This window comes from Rhinopithecus bieti, unplaced genomic scaffold (assembly GCF_001698545.2).
Source record: "Rhinopithecus bieti isolate Rb0 unplaced genomic scaffold, ASM169854v2 scaffold_2453, whole genome shotgun sequence".
In the NCBI taxonomy this organism is placed as follows: Eukaryota; Metazoa; Chordata; class Mammalia; order Primates; family Cercopithecidae; genus Rhinopithecus; species Rhinopithecus bieti.
Window position 1 is genome coordinate 381,313 of NW_016804447.1, and position 13,969 is coordinate 395,281.

A 13,969-nucleotide genomic window follows, 5' to 3' on the forward strand; every position below is an offset into this window, starting at 1 on the left:
AGAAAAGAAAAGAAAAGAAAAGAAAAGAAAAGAAAAGAAAAGAAAAGAAGAGAGGAGAGGAGAGGAGAGGAGAGGAGAGGAGAGGAGAGCAGAGCAGAGCAGAGCAGAGCAGAGCAGAGCAGAGCAGAGCAGAAAAGAAAAGAAAAGAAAAGAAAAGAAAAGAAAAGAAAAGAAAAGAAAAGAAAAGAAAAGAAAAGAAAAGAAAAGGAAAGAAAGAAAGAAAGAAAGGGAAAGGTGAGAGCAGGCACTGAAAATGACAGGAAAATAAGACAAGGAGTAAGTGATCAAAAGTTGCAGAGAGTCAGGGAGGTTAGAGAAAAGCATGAATCTGGATGAAGGACACAGCACAAAGTGACTTCTCCCATCTCTGTTCTGTGCCCAGAAAATTTAAATTGAGGCATAAAGGTATTTATCATGGGAACCTTTTAAAGGACCAATTAGCATTTACTCTACACCAAGATTGCTTACTGTGAAGAAACGTTAGCAGGAATGACGAACTATAAAAGCTGATGAGGAAAAGGTCAAATAATCTAAGCAGGATTACTCTGGTATATGCTCAATCACTGCCCGTGATGATGGAAAGAAATAGTTTTGATTGCCTTTAAAAGGAAAACAGTTAAAAGATTACTAATCTTTTAAACCAGTTGTCTTTACAAATCTCTAGGAATAGGTCAATTAAATGAAATATCTAAATACTCAGAAAGGAAGTTGACAAAACCAAAATCTCTTTAATGGAGTCAGAGCTATAATGCATTTTGGCAGCTTCATTGGGAATTAAGACTGAGATTATATCATAAAGAAGTAAAGCCATATTGAAATTTATTCATACAACTCTGTCATCTCTCTCAGAATCCCTAGCTCCTGCTCTGAATAATTTGTTCAGATATGCTTCTTAAGCATGGTATGTGAATCAATCTGGCTTTTGATTTGCATTTTGTTGTTCTTTGCCAAAAAAGAAAAAAAAAAAAGAAAAGAAAAGAAAAAGAAGGAGGGAAGGAAAAAAGAAAGAAAGGAAGGCAAGGAGAATGAAAAAAGAGGACAAAACCAAAGCCAAAAACAAGCTTTGGTGGGTTTGCTTTGGCAATGTGGGTCTCAGGTTAATTAAGGAATTGTAAAGAAACACCTTTGGCTTAACGCTCATCAAAACTCTTCCTTAAATATATTCAGGCTAGTACAGACAATTAAATCTGATGTGGACCGATCCCAGGACAATTTTCAAAGTTGTTTAGCTTTTAGATTACCGTGTAAACAATTTTAATTTTATTTTATTTTAATTTTTTGTTTTGTGGTTTTTGTAAACCCAAAACTTTTCTGTTAGTTTCCTTATCATGTAATCTAAGAAGAAGAATGGGAGAACCTCATTGAGTGAGCATAGTTTTATTAGATTTGAATCCCTGCCGATTTACTGTTGTAGATTGCAGAGTCATGCGTGGAGGCCATGTGTAATGTGGCATGCAGCATCCTCAGATGTCATACTTCTCTTTAATTTCCAAATGACAATTAGCCAACCCACCATTTCCCATGACTTTTCTGACTCCTAAAGATTTCTGAGAGACCCCAAGGATTGCTTATGTGCTCTTCAAATTCACCTTGGCAGTTGCTCTTCATCTCCGCTGGGACTCCTGCCTTTTTTGCAGTGTCAGAATAGACTTCTCCAGTCTGTTTTCATAATTCTCCAAAGACTAGGTAAGACTTAACTGTAAGGCTTGGAGACAAGGAGAAGGTTTGCACGTAAGTCAAAGCAAATTACACACAGAAAACTTTATACTGACTATTATGTGTTAAAGATGCTAGACCCATGCATGGGGTTCAGCCCCCAATGCCAGGCAACCCTGCTGGACTTCTCTGCTTCACCCATAGCATGACACTCTGTTGTGTGGATTCACTCAGCTGCCCCTACAGGGTGCCTTTGACCAGATCTCCTGCACCCCAAAACCATGGGTGCATACAAACTTACCATAGGGGCTACGTAAAGAGGGGCAGGATGTAGTACCGCCAAGCCCAGGCTCAGGTTCTCTCTGGGACATCCCATTGTGTCAGGCTGCACCTCACCTGCACAGGGGTATGGCTTTACTTTGGTAAAACCAAGGGGCACACTGAGGTTTTGTGATTTATTTTCTGCAAAGTAAATTTGCAATTCTTCTCTATATATGAATGAACCACACCATCAGCTTTAAGCTAGCAGTTTATCCTGGCTTCTAGTCACCAAGATTTTAAAATGTTTTGGGTAAGTTAGAGAACCCAGCTACATTATATATAAAATAACTGTTATAGCTATTATATATTTTCTGTAGTCATTAATAAAAGGTGAATAGGCTAGGCATGGTGGTTCACACCTGTAATCCCAGCACTTAGGGAGGCCAAGGCAGGCAGATCACCTGAGATCAGGAGTTCAAGACTAGCCTGGCCAACATGGTAAAACCCTATCCCTACTAAAAATACAAAAATTAGCTGGGCATGGTGACTGGCACCTGTAATCCCAGCTAATCAGGAAGTTGAGGCATGAGAATCGCTTGAGCCCAGGGGCAGAAGTGTCAGAGAGCCAAGATGGTGCCACTGTACTCCAGCCTGGGTAACAGAGTGAGACTCTGTCTCAAAAAAGAAAAACAAAAAGATAATAAATAAACACAAAAAGGTGAATTCAGAGCATGGAAAGAGGAGAGACGGGAACGAAGGAATAAGACATCTCTGGACAAGCACTACAAACAATTTCTGACAGAGAATGGCTTAGACTTCCATGGACAATTTGACCCCAGGTGGCATATTAACAGGAAGGAAAAGTTATATATTGAACACTCAATGAGGATTTGCTACATTCAGGAACTTGCAAGTAATTGACATACCCTTTGCCTTTCATTCTTTAAACAGCTCTCTGATAAACCCAGTGTTGTCATTGGCATTCCACAGAGGAGAAAACGAATGCTTAAAGTTGTAGAGTAGCTTGCCCAGGTCCCATTGTGGTGAAGACAAGATTGTAGCCCATCTGCTTTTCCTTCACCCTTCCTTCTGACTGCATCGCCTCTGCCAAGACACGTGCATTCTGCTGCCCACCAAAGGAATCTTGTGAAGCCCCAGTTCAGGCTCAATATCCCACTAAAGTATCAGAGCTTCAGGTACTGGCAGTCTTTTACGTGCTATATATATTTATAATTCAGAAAAATACATAATAAAATGCTCTTGATCTTACCCTGTGATAAATGCCGGGGTGAAATCATCTTCCAACAATTAAATTCACCCAAGAAACACAGAATCTTATAGAGGAAGCAAACATGCCCATTGATAAAGCAAAGGAACAAACAAAGGTGGAATTGGGGAAGGGAATGTATATATCAATATATGAGATTTCTGCTCTAAATTACACATTCTTTTATAATGAAGGTCAAATATGTACACACATAGTTATAATACAAAATAGAAAGAATCGAGTGCCGTGAGGGATTGAGAAATAATGTGCCTTGGCAGTCCAGAGGAAAGAGAGCGCGTGCCTCCCAAGAAGCAACAGTGCTGAGCAGAGAAAAAGTCAGTTTGCACAGGGGGACAGACCTGGGCTCACATCCCGAGTCCACTGTGGGCAACTTACTGGACTTTCAGTTCTCAGTTTCCTCATTTCCAAAATGCCCAGAAACAGCATAGGATATGACAAAAGACTGATGTCAAAACATGCACCTGAATCATTTTCTACATCCAATAAATATTCTCTCTGCTCTCCTGCTTAGAAAATTAGGATTGTTTAATAAAGGAGTCAGTATTTGACGTGAGCCTGAAGAATAACTACAATTTAACTAAACGTGTGGAACTAGCCATAATAGTAGTTAGTTAACACTTATATAGGTCACATACTGTGCCAAAACTTCATACTTCATGCTAGAACTGTTCTAAGCAATATCTAAACACTATGTCAATGTATATGGCATATTACATAGAATAATTCTGGCATAAATTATTAGCATACATGTTAACTAATATGCATACATATATTTATATTTCTGCACACACACATGCACGCACATGCACACACACACACACACACACTCACCATCCTCTTGAGAAATGTACTCTTGTCCCCATTTTAAAGTTGGGAAAATGCCAGAATAGAAAAGCTAAGTATGTGCCTGAATTCTCACATCTGGTAAGTGGGAGAGCAATGACTGAACCGAGGCAATGTGCCCCAGAGTCCATCATCAACACCTTGCTACAGTGCCATGCAGTAGTAGCACCAAGACCCTAAAACAAGACTGCATGTAATGTGTCTGGCCAGTGACATTGAGTAGTCTAATTTTTTGGCATTTATAGTACATTCAGGGATTGTGAGAAATAAGACTCAAAGCAGAACAGGGCCAGCTAATAAGACCTTGCAAGTCAAGCTAAGGAACTCCATATGCCTGTCTGGCTTGATTCAAACATTGTCAACAATGAAATCAGACCAAGTGTAGAATTATGAAGCTGGATAGTCTGAAAATCACTATTTAAACTTGGGAATGAAGCAAAGTATAAACAGAGCCTGAGTGTTCCTTAACACAGCAAGGTCCAAACACATTTATCCAGAGTTAATTCCTTGCATTCGATATGGGGTGTACAGACCTCCCTGGTATTGGTGCAGAGGAGCTGCTGGAAGCATGATGAATATCAGCAGTGGAAGCACTATTGCAAACTACTGGAGAAGGCTAATCAATTCGCAGTTCTAGGGGATCCTTTTTTCTGGATACGAAATGCTTTCATAGATATGTTGTAAAGAACTGAAGTGAAATGCAGGCTACAACAAGCACTATTCCCCACCCCCCCTTTCTCCTTTTTTTTTTGAGATGGAGTCTCGCTCTGTTGCCCAGGCTGGAGTGCAGTGGCCAGATCTCAGCTCACTGCAAGCTCCACCTCCCAGGTTTACGCCTTTCTCCTGCCTCAGTCTCCTGAGTAGCTGGGACTACAGGCGCCCGCCACCTCCCCCGGCTAGTTTTTTGTATTTTTTAGTAGAGACAGGGTTTCACTGTGTTAGCCAGGATGGTCTCGATCTCCTAACCTCGTGATCCGCCCATCTCGGCCTCCCAAAGTGCTGGGATTACAGGCTTGAGCCACCGCGCCCGGCCCTTTTCTCCTTTTTAAACAATTTTATCAATTCAAAAATAGCTTGCTACTTTAAATGCAGTGTCAGAGCCTTGTTTTCAATTTTATACTTTTCTAATGAATAGTTGGATCTAGATGCTCCAGAAAGCAATTAAAATAAACAAAAATTCACTGAATTTCTTAGTTGAGTAAATTCACTGTAATGTGAACTGGGGCTTGAGATCTTTCTATATATGAATTCAATACCCCTGCTAACCTGTCAACAACAATAATAATAGCAATAATGATAATAATAACAACTGTTTAATATACATTTGGTGTTAGAATACAGGTCTCCTAGTATTTTGCCCCAGGACGTTTTGTCTTGAACTATAACAATCTGTGCAGAAAAAGGCCAGTCAGAGTCAAATGTAGAGAATAATGAGCCCTACTTAGGCTGCTGACCAGAAGTTAACATTCAGCATCGCTGCATCTCCTTAAGTCTCAGTCTTCTGTCTTAGGACATCGCTATGTTGCAATGCTGAAAGCTTTCAGGCATTTTTATGTGGAAGAAAAAATTAGGTGACACTCTTGTGGATAGGAGAGGCCAGAGAATTTCTTTGACGCTGAATCTGCATAGTGAGCAAGTTTTTTTCTATTTAGATTGTGTGATTACTTGGTGCGGGTTGACAATTCCAGAGCCTTTCTGTCTTAGATAGTTCTAGCTGCTATAACAAATGTACAATAGCCTTAAACAACAGAAATTTATTACCCACAGTTCTGGAGGCTGGACAGTCCAAGATTAAGGTGCTGGAAGATCCAGTGTCTGGTAAGAGCACTTCTCCTGGTGTGCAAGTGGATATTTTCTCATTGCCTCCTCATATGAGGCAAAGCCAAGATAGGGAGGACTAGTTCTTTTTCTATTCTTACAAAGACACTAATTCCATCACAGAAGATTCATTCTCATGAACTAATTACCTCTCAAAATCCCCACTTCCTAATAATGTGACAGTGGCATTAGGATTTCAGTGTATGAATTTGCAGGAGAATTCAGTCTATATCATCTTCTGCAAAGTCATCTTTGGAGGTCACTACAATGATGTTATGTTACTCTAAAATATAAATAAAAGTGTGACTGTTTAATATATATGATTCCTTTCCCATGGTATTGTTATCTCCATTCAATAGATGAATAGACTAAGATTCTGAAAGATGATATGAATGGCCTGAGGTGATACATGAGATAATGGTTGGAGGTGACTTTCAAGGGGATCTTTCTTAAAAGCCCAGTAGTTTAATCTTGCACATGCAGCCAGCGATCCAGTGACACTTCACAAGGGGGATCTAGGGATAGCAAGCGAAATGAAGAATGAAAAATCGCATCTTTGTAGAGCCACCAGCAAAACATTGCCATCGGACTTCACATTTATCTTTAGCTCAAAGGAAATAATTTCATGATAGCAGATACCTGAGTTAGACAAAATGTTTACATTTTTTGTGCTTCATAATAGACAAGCAGAAATTTCCTTTCGTGATGTCTTCTCCTTTCTTTGCACTGTGATTTATACAAAATTCCTTTGCGTTTGTGGGAACAACCATATATTCTCTACCTTCTGTGTACTGTAGTTTGTGCAGGTGCCAGGGATGCAAAATGAATCAGGGCAGTGGCCCTCAAAGCACTTGCTGTCTAGAAGAGGAGACCAACCTAAATACACACATTCCAGCTCCTTTGCTGATTTCCTTCCATGACGGCAAATATCGTTAGGATGAACAAGGAGAGTGCCACCAGCTTCAACACAGAGGTTGGGGAGAAACAGAGCTGAGAAGATACTTTAAGGAATTAGTTCCCTGTTGTGTTTGAGGGAACATCTCGCAGTTTGATATAACAGAAGGAGGACATGGAGAGGAGAGAAGAAGCGGGAGATAATTTGGAAAGCAGAGGGCTTTATAGGGAATATTAAGAAATTTTACTTTATCATTTTGTTTGTTTGTTTCAGATGGATTTTGCTCTTTTGCCCAGACTGGGGTGCAATGGCCCGATCTCGGCTCACTGCAACCTCCGCCTGCCGGGTTCAAGCGATTCGCCTGCCTCAGCCTCCTGAGTAGCTGGGATTACAGGCATGCTCTACGACGCCTGGCTAATTTTGTATTTTTAGTAGAGACGGGGTTTCTCCATGTTGGTCAGGCTGGTCTCAAACTTTCGACCTCAGGTGATCCGCCTGCCTTGGCCTCCCAAAATACTGGGATTACAGGCATGAGCCACTGGGTCCAGCCCTACTTTATCTTAAAGGTAATTAACTCACTTGTCAGATTGATTGGATGGGAGTAACACTGGAGGCCAAACAGTTGTCTGGAGGCTATTGCAGTGATCCAGGAAGGACATGATGAAGATAATGGTGAAGACGGAGGGAGGTGGGCCATATACCAGGTACTGACTTGGGTTTCTATTTACTCAAGGCCAGACCTCAGAGCTTACAGTAAATATCCAGTAATTCTCTCTCAATTTACCAGCCGCCAAAGGCAAGATAAATTAATTCTTTAGCTTTAATGTTTTCCCCTTTCTCTCTTTCTTCTTTCTTCCATACTCTTCATGTGTCCTTTTTTTTTTTTTTTTTTTTATACTTTACTTCTAGGGTCATGTGCATAACATGCAGTGTTTGCTGTACATATGTTAAACTTATGCATGTTGGTGTGCTGCACCCATTCAAACTCATCAGGCACCCATTCAATTCATCATTTTATTCATGTATAACTCCCCAATGCAATCCTCCCTCCCTCCCCGATGTAACATTCACTGGCCTCCTTTTCCTCCCATACATCCCCATGTGACGTGATGTATCCCCTCCTCCGAGTCTGCATTGATTATCTTCCTATTGTTCAAGTTTGCACCACCCTAATGAGTGATGGATTACTCAGTGCTCGGGTTTGTTCTTTTATTGTTGACTGGTTTTTGCGTATGATAATGATGGTTTCCAGCTGCAATCCATGTCCCTTTTACAAAGTACGCAAGATATCTCATCACTATTTATTTATGGGTGCATAGTAATGTCTATCATGGCGCTGCTCATATGTGACCCCACATTGTTCTTAATCGCAGTCTGTCACAGGATGGACATTATGTGGTTAGTATTCAATCTTTGCTATGGTTCAATAGTGCCACAATATAACATACTGGTGGCATGTGTCTTTGTAGTAAGAATATAGTTTCTGTATAACACTTTGAGGAATATTACCCAGTTAGCTAGGGGTAGGATCTTTTGGTCTATGGTTCAATCTGAGTTCTAGATCCATTCGAGAAACGCCGGTACTGTTTTCCATAATGGTTGAACTATGTGATCTCAATCCGACCATCACGTGTGAAAAGTGTTCTATTTTCGCACTATCCTATCTCCAACACACTGTTGTTTACTGAGTTCTGAGATATAGATTGCCAATCTCGTCATAACAGCTGCGTGCTGAGGATGGTATTAGCTCTGTGGATTCTGTTGTATTGAATTTGCTCTGTGACGGGTGATGATGAGCATTTTTGTATGTGTCTCGTTGGCTCGTATGAATATCTTCTTTTGAGAGAATGGTCTGTTCATATCTTTTCCTCGTTGGATGGGTCATGGGTTTTTTTTTTGCTGTTATAAATTTGTTGGTTCTTGTGATCTGGATATTAGCCCTATTTCTAGATGTAAGTGGCTTGCAAAAATTTTCCTCCCATTCTGTAGGTTGCCTGCATGTGTTCCTTTTAAAATTTGCCTCCTCAACTGCTCATTTTCCCTAGGAAAAGGAAAAATTCAGTGCTTGGGCTACTTATAATTCAACAGAAAAGGTTGAAAGTCGCCTAAGAAAAGAAAGGGAACAAAGGAGTGAAGAAGAGAGGAGGAGATCGTGATAAACTTGGGCTAGTATGTGGTTTTGCCACAGACTGTCAGTGAGCTTACGTCTTCTCCCTAGAGGGCTAGTTGAAGATCCAAATCTCAATAAAATGAATGATTAAAAAAGACACATGATGTCTGCCTTCATATTCCTCTTTCCCACAAGAATCTGTTATCTCAAAGATTCCCATTCAGGGAGGTGAAATTATCTTTGGAGAAAATTGACTATAGGACAGGCAAGTTGGGGCTTTTCTGCTGGTGTAGATGTTCATCCCTGGAAGTGAGCCTGGAAAGCTATGAGGAGGAAATAAGGATGGGCGAGCATCCTAGATTTATTTAGTCATCATTTGTTTCTCATGAAACCAGCATCAGCCTTAGCTTATTCTCTGGTCAATTAAGCATAAAGGATAGCAGAAACTAGAGCCCACAGTCTGTGGGTAGTTTGTGGGGTAAACAAGCTGACTCTCCGAGGTGTGGAACGGCATCAAGGATGAAACACAGACTTCATATACTGCCCATTCACTCCTTTTGATATTTCCACCTCAAATAATTTTGGATAGTCTGAGTAATGTAGGGCTCAGTGAACCTTGAACATTGACACTTTATTATTTGCTTCTCTGAAGCACTGTGGCCTGACACTTAAGATTCCTAAATTCACTGTGGTAGTAGAAGGAGCTCTAAACTATAATGTCATACCAGTTCCCTCTTAAACTAATGACATTTCATTGAGAACATTCCTCAAAACTCCTATCCTTTTTTTTTTCCATCCAAAGCCATGACCAGGAAGATCTCCCATTAAGACCTCCCATTAAGATATTATGTTCAGATTTTCGTGGAGCATTATTCCCTCAAGATGCACCATGAAAACATAACAGGGCTTATAATGAAAAAAAAAAAAATAGGGAAACCAATGCTACATATTATTTCTTCATTCAACAAGGATTTATGGGCCATCTCTACTGCTTGAGATTTTAGGAGAATACTCTGCTCTCATGAAGCTTAAAGTGTCATGGCGGGGAGATAGACAAGTAAATGGATATAATGCATATATTTAGTTTGTCAGGTGGTGATAAGTGTAGGAAAGAAAATAATGCAAGACAGAGAGAAAGAGAAATTGTGCTGGAAAGATGAAAAAGATTTGGCAAGATCACCTCCTAAAGCCACTGTAATGCACATAAGAACATAAAGGCATTATGAAGACTAGCAGCCTTTTCATCTTTGTTTCTGTTTTTCTCTTTGCCCCAAGGCTTTACCCTGTAGACCTGAGTTAGCCTCTTCCTAGCTCTGGGCCTGGCCCTTGCTGCAATATCACTCCTTAACTCCAGATGCTCTAAGAGAAGGTCAGGCTGCCTTGCCAACTCCCATGCTCTGGTTCCCTACCTCATTGGCAAGATAGTTGAAAAAGATTTCAATTTACTTCGTTTAAAAGGGCAAATACATTGTTTTTTGTTGTTGTTGTTGTTTTCTTTTTTCTTTAGCGGAATGTGAAAAGTCTGATTTTGCTAAGAGGGTATTTCCATCTTTTCCAGGCGTGCGCCATATGGTGGACGCCTGGAGCTGCCATACATGTTGGTGTTATCTCTCAATGCAGAGACAGAAACATAAATATATGACACTGTTTCAACAGTCGCTTCATTACCCCTGATACTGTGGATTTTTGTTTTGTTTTGTTTTGTTTTTTTTTAATTACTTTTGTTTTTGAGACTGAGTGTCGCTCTGTCACCTAGGCTGGAGTGCAGTTGCACGATCTTGGCTCACTGCAACTCCGCCTCCTGGGTTCAAGCGATTCTCCTGCCTCAGCCTCTCAGTAGCTGAGATTACAGACGCATGCCACCACCCCCAGCTAAGTTTTGTATCTTTAGTAGAGACAGAGTTTCACCATGTTGGCCAGGCTGTCTCAAACTCCAGACCTCATGTGATCCACCTGCCTCGGCCTCCCAAATTGCTGGGATTACAGGCAAGAACCATCGCACCAAGCCGATTATCTCATACCTAACACAGCAGAAGTCATACAAAATTCAAAATTTCAGAACAAACACAGCAATAGCAACTGAGGAGTCTGGTGTCATATGCATGTCCTCAATTACTTAACAAACATTTATCTTTACATGCATAATGCCTTTGCGAAGAATTTCTCTTCTGAATTATACAAGCCAGTGGGCAATAAAGGCACATTTCTGTTTGTTTCTGGGTTGATGTACATAATATCAGTTGTCATACTTTATCTTCTAGTACTAAGTGACTCATTATCACTATCACAGGGATGCTGATAGACTACTTATATACAAAAGTTCATATTGTTCTAAGAAGAACTTTGAGAACTTTATTCAGAAATTCCATTCTAAATTAGTATTTGGTTGTTAAAGCCATAAATAGGCAGAGGCCCAGTGGTGATTTGGGTTCTTCCACATCTACCTTAAAATAACTTTATCAATGCCCTTTCTTGGTGCTTGTAACTCTTGACTTTCAATAAGTTCTATTTGTACTTACGTTATTGATGGAGGAGTTTTAATGCAAATAATTCACAGGAAAGGACACTTGTTCATCCAAGTAGAAGAAGGATGAGAAAATGGAATATAGAAGTAATAACTTTCATGGGGCAGTGAGGGTAGCGATGCAATACCTCCCTGGTCATGGGGCACTGCCCTTAGGGGAAGCTGGGCTTTTCTGCCTGGGGCCAGGTGCTGGTCACTCTGACAACATTGGAGTCTCCAGTGGCAGAGTCACTTAATGGAAGACATTACCCCCTGCAACCTTCATGGTTTTTCTGAGTAACTTCTGCTGACAAGTTCTATCATATCCCATCACTAAGAATAAAAAGGGATATAACTGATGAGGACGGGGTTCCAGGAGTGTGTTAGGAGACTCTATATTTAGTAAGATTTGCATCAGAAATAACTTTCATATGGGTAAGTGAATAACAAAGTGGTCCGTGTTAGGATCCCTTCAGATTTCATTTTCCAAAGTGGCCATGTCAAGTTTCAGGAGAATGACTGACAGTGAAGGTCAGGACAAGGAGACTAGGAGGAAAATGTCAAGTTGATGACTGGTGGCACAGGAACACATGTGTCACAAAAGATGTGCCAGGGCTGGACTGGGAAAGAGTAAGCACTAATACCAACTGGAGGGATTTCTACTGCCAGAGACAGAGGCATAAACATATACATCTTCAGTGTCCCAGGTACACAATTCCAAGAGAGTAAGAGCACAGAGTTGGTAGTGACTCCTGAGAGAAGGGAGAGAACGTGATTATCACTAGCACAGCTCTGAGAGCCTATACCCATGCCACTGGTGGTGAGATCAGCCTGGAATGTCAGCTTTTCTCTAGTGTTGGCCAAAATCCTTGTATTGTTTCTCTAATCTGCAGGTCGTAACCAGGCAAAGCAAGCAGGGTGGCAAAGTGGTGCCAATCAGTCATTCCCCTCTTGCCAACTGTTAAGATACAACAGGATTCTTAGATAGCCATCAGATTCTGAGTGGTCTTTCAAGCTAATCAAATAATTGTCCCTATTAAACGACAAGTAGATACACACATATGCACTTATGATATAATGGGCCCTGTGCTCCAAATAAGGAAGAGTGGGGGAAAGAACAATTCAATCGTTTAACTCTTATTTTTATCTCTTCAAATCTATCATTTCAGAGTTCCTCTCAGCTACCAGTAGTGGCCAGTGCCTAACACCTATCTCTCTCATTTTCTTTTCTATAAATACCTGTCTGAAATCCATTTTTGCACTGCTCTGTATAGCCGTTTGGAACTCTGAAGCCTGAATGGGTTTGTCAATTTTAGCTTTAAGTCTGTGGTTTGCATGTTAATTACCCTTTGCCTTATTAAATGTATCTTCTTAAATTAAAAAGAAAACCAATCATTTCTAATTACCTCTGTGCTGCTAGTTCCTCCTTAACTTTAGTTTATACTCTTCCCCGGGGGACATCCCTTTGAAAGTCATTCAGAAAACGTAAGTGTCATTGACACATTCCTTGCATGTGACTTGAGGTATTAACAGGCCGTTGCTTCAGCATACACCGTCATACAAAGATATTTTTACAAGTATTTCCTGTTGGAACCTGCCTCTCTTTTTTTCTCTCTGTTTCTCTGTCTCTTGAAGAGTATGGCTTGTATTGGAAAGAACCTACGAAATGAAGTGTCATCTGCATATGTATTTGATGTATGATTCACATGGAGACTTCATTTTCACTATTTTCTTGATGAGTAAACAGAGATTTAGAAAAGTTTTTTATGTTTCTTTCTTCATTAATTCACCCAGTTATTCAGCAAGTCTTTAATAACAGTATGCGAAGCATTAAGATGTTGTTTGTAAATTGACTGATTTTGAAAAAACTGCATATATTTGGCTTGGGTTACTGAAATCCATTTCAATATACCTTTAAGAAATACTGTGCTCCATGCACTGTTCTGGACAATGCAGTTTAAAACGAGATACAATTCATATTCCCAGAGGAATTACAGTCTGGGTGCCTTGCTGGGGATGACAGGGCAAATCATATTAGTCCTGTCTCATGCTGCTAATAAAGACATACCCAAGACTGGGTAATTTATAAAAGAAACAGGTTTAATTGACTCACAGTTCCACATGGCTAGGGAGGCCTCACAATTACAACAGAAGTCTAAGAAGGACCAAACGCACATCTTACGTGGCAGCAGGTAAGAAAACATTTACAGGTGAATTGCCCTTTCCAAAACTATCAGATCTCATGAGACTTACTCACTATCACGAGAACAGCAGGGGAAAAAACGCACCCCCATGATTCAATCACCTCCCACTGGGTTCCTCTCATGACATGGGGGCAGTTATGGGAGCTACATTTCAAGATGAGACTTTGGTGAGGACACAACCACACCATATCAGCAGGGATGTTAGGATTGGTACCCAAAGCTCATCTCTTTTATCTCCCACTGCTTCTCTTAACATGGACCCTTAGGCAACATGGTGTGTTTAGGAGAGCACCAGACTTGCAACAGAGTCTCCCTGAAAATTCCCGACATCCCATCAAGGTCACTGATGCAGAATTTGGTTGCTGTACCTGTCATTTCTTGCACAGACTGT

General features: G+C 40.5%; 1 long non-coding RNA gene across 1 annotated transcript in view; it reads right to left on the bottom strand.

Annotated features, from left to right (window-relative positions):
- Nucleotides 1–1,401: 1,401 nt before the first annotated feature.
- LOC108527217 (uncharacterized) overlaps nt 1,402–13,969 on the bottom strand; it is a 34,030-nt gene continuing 21,462 nt past the window's right edge. Inside the window, exon 5 of the long non-coding RNA XR_001884742.1 lies at nt 1,402–1,705. This is a non-coding gene — a long non-coding RNA (uncharacterized LOC108527217). The remainder of the gene's footprint in view (nt 1,706–13,969) is intronic.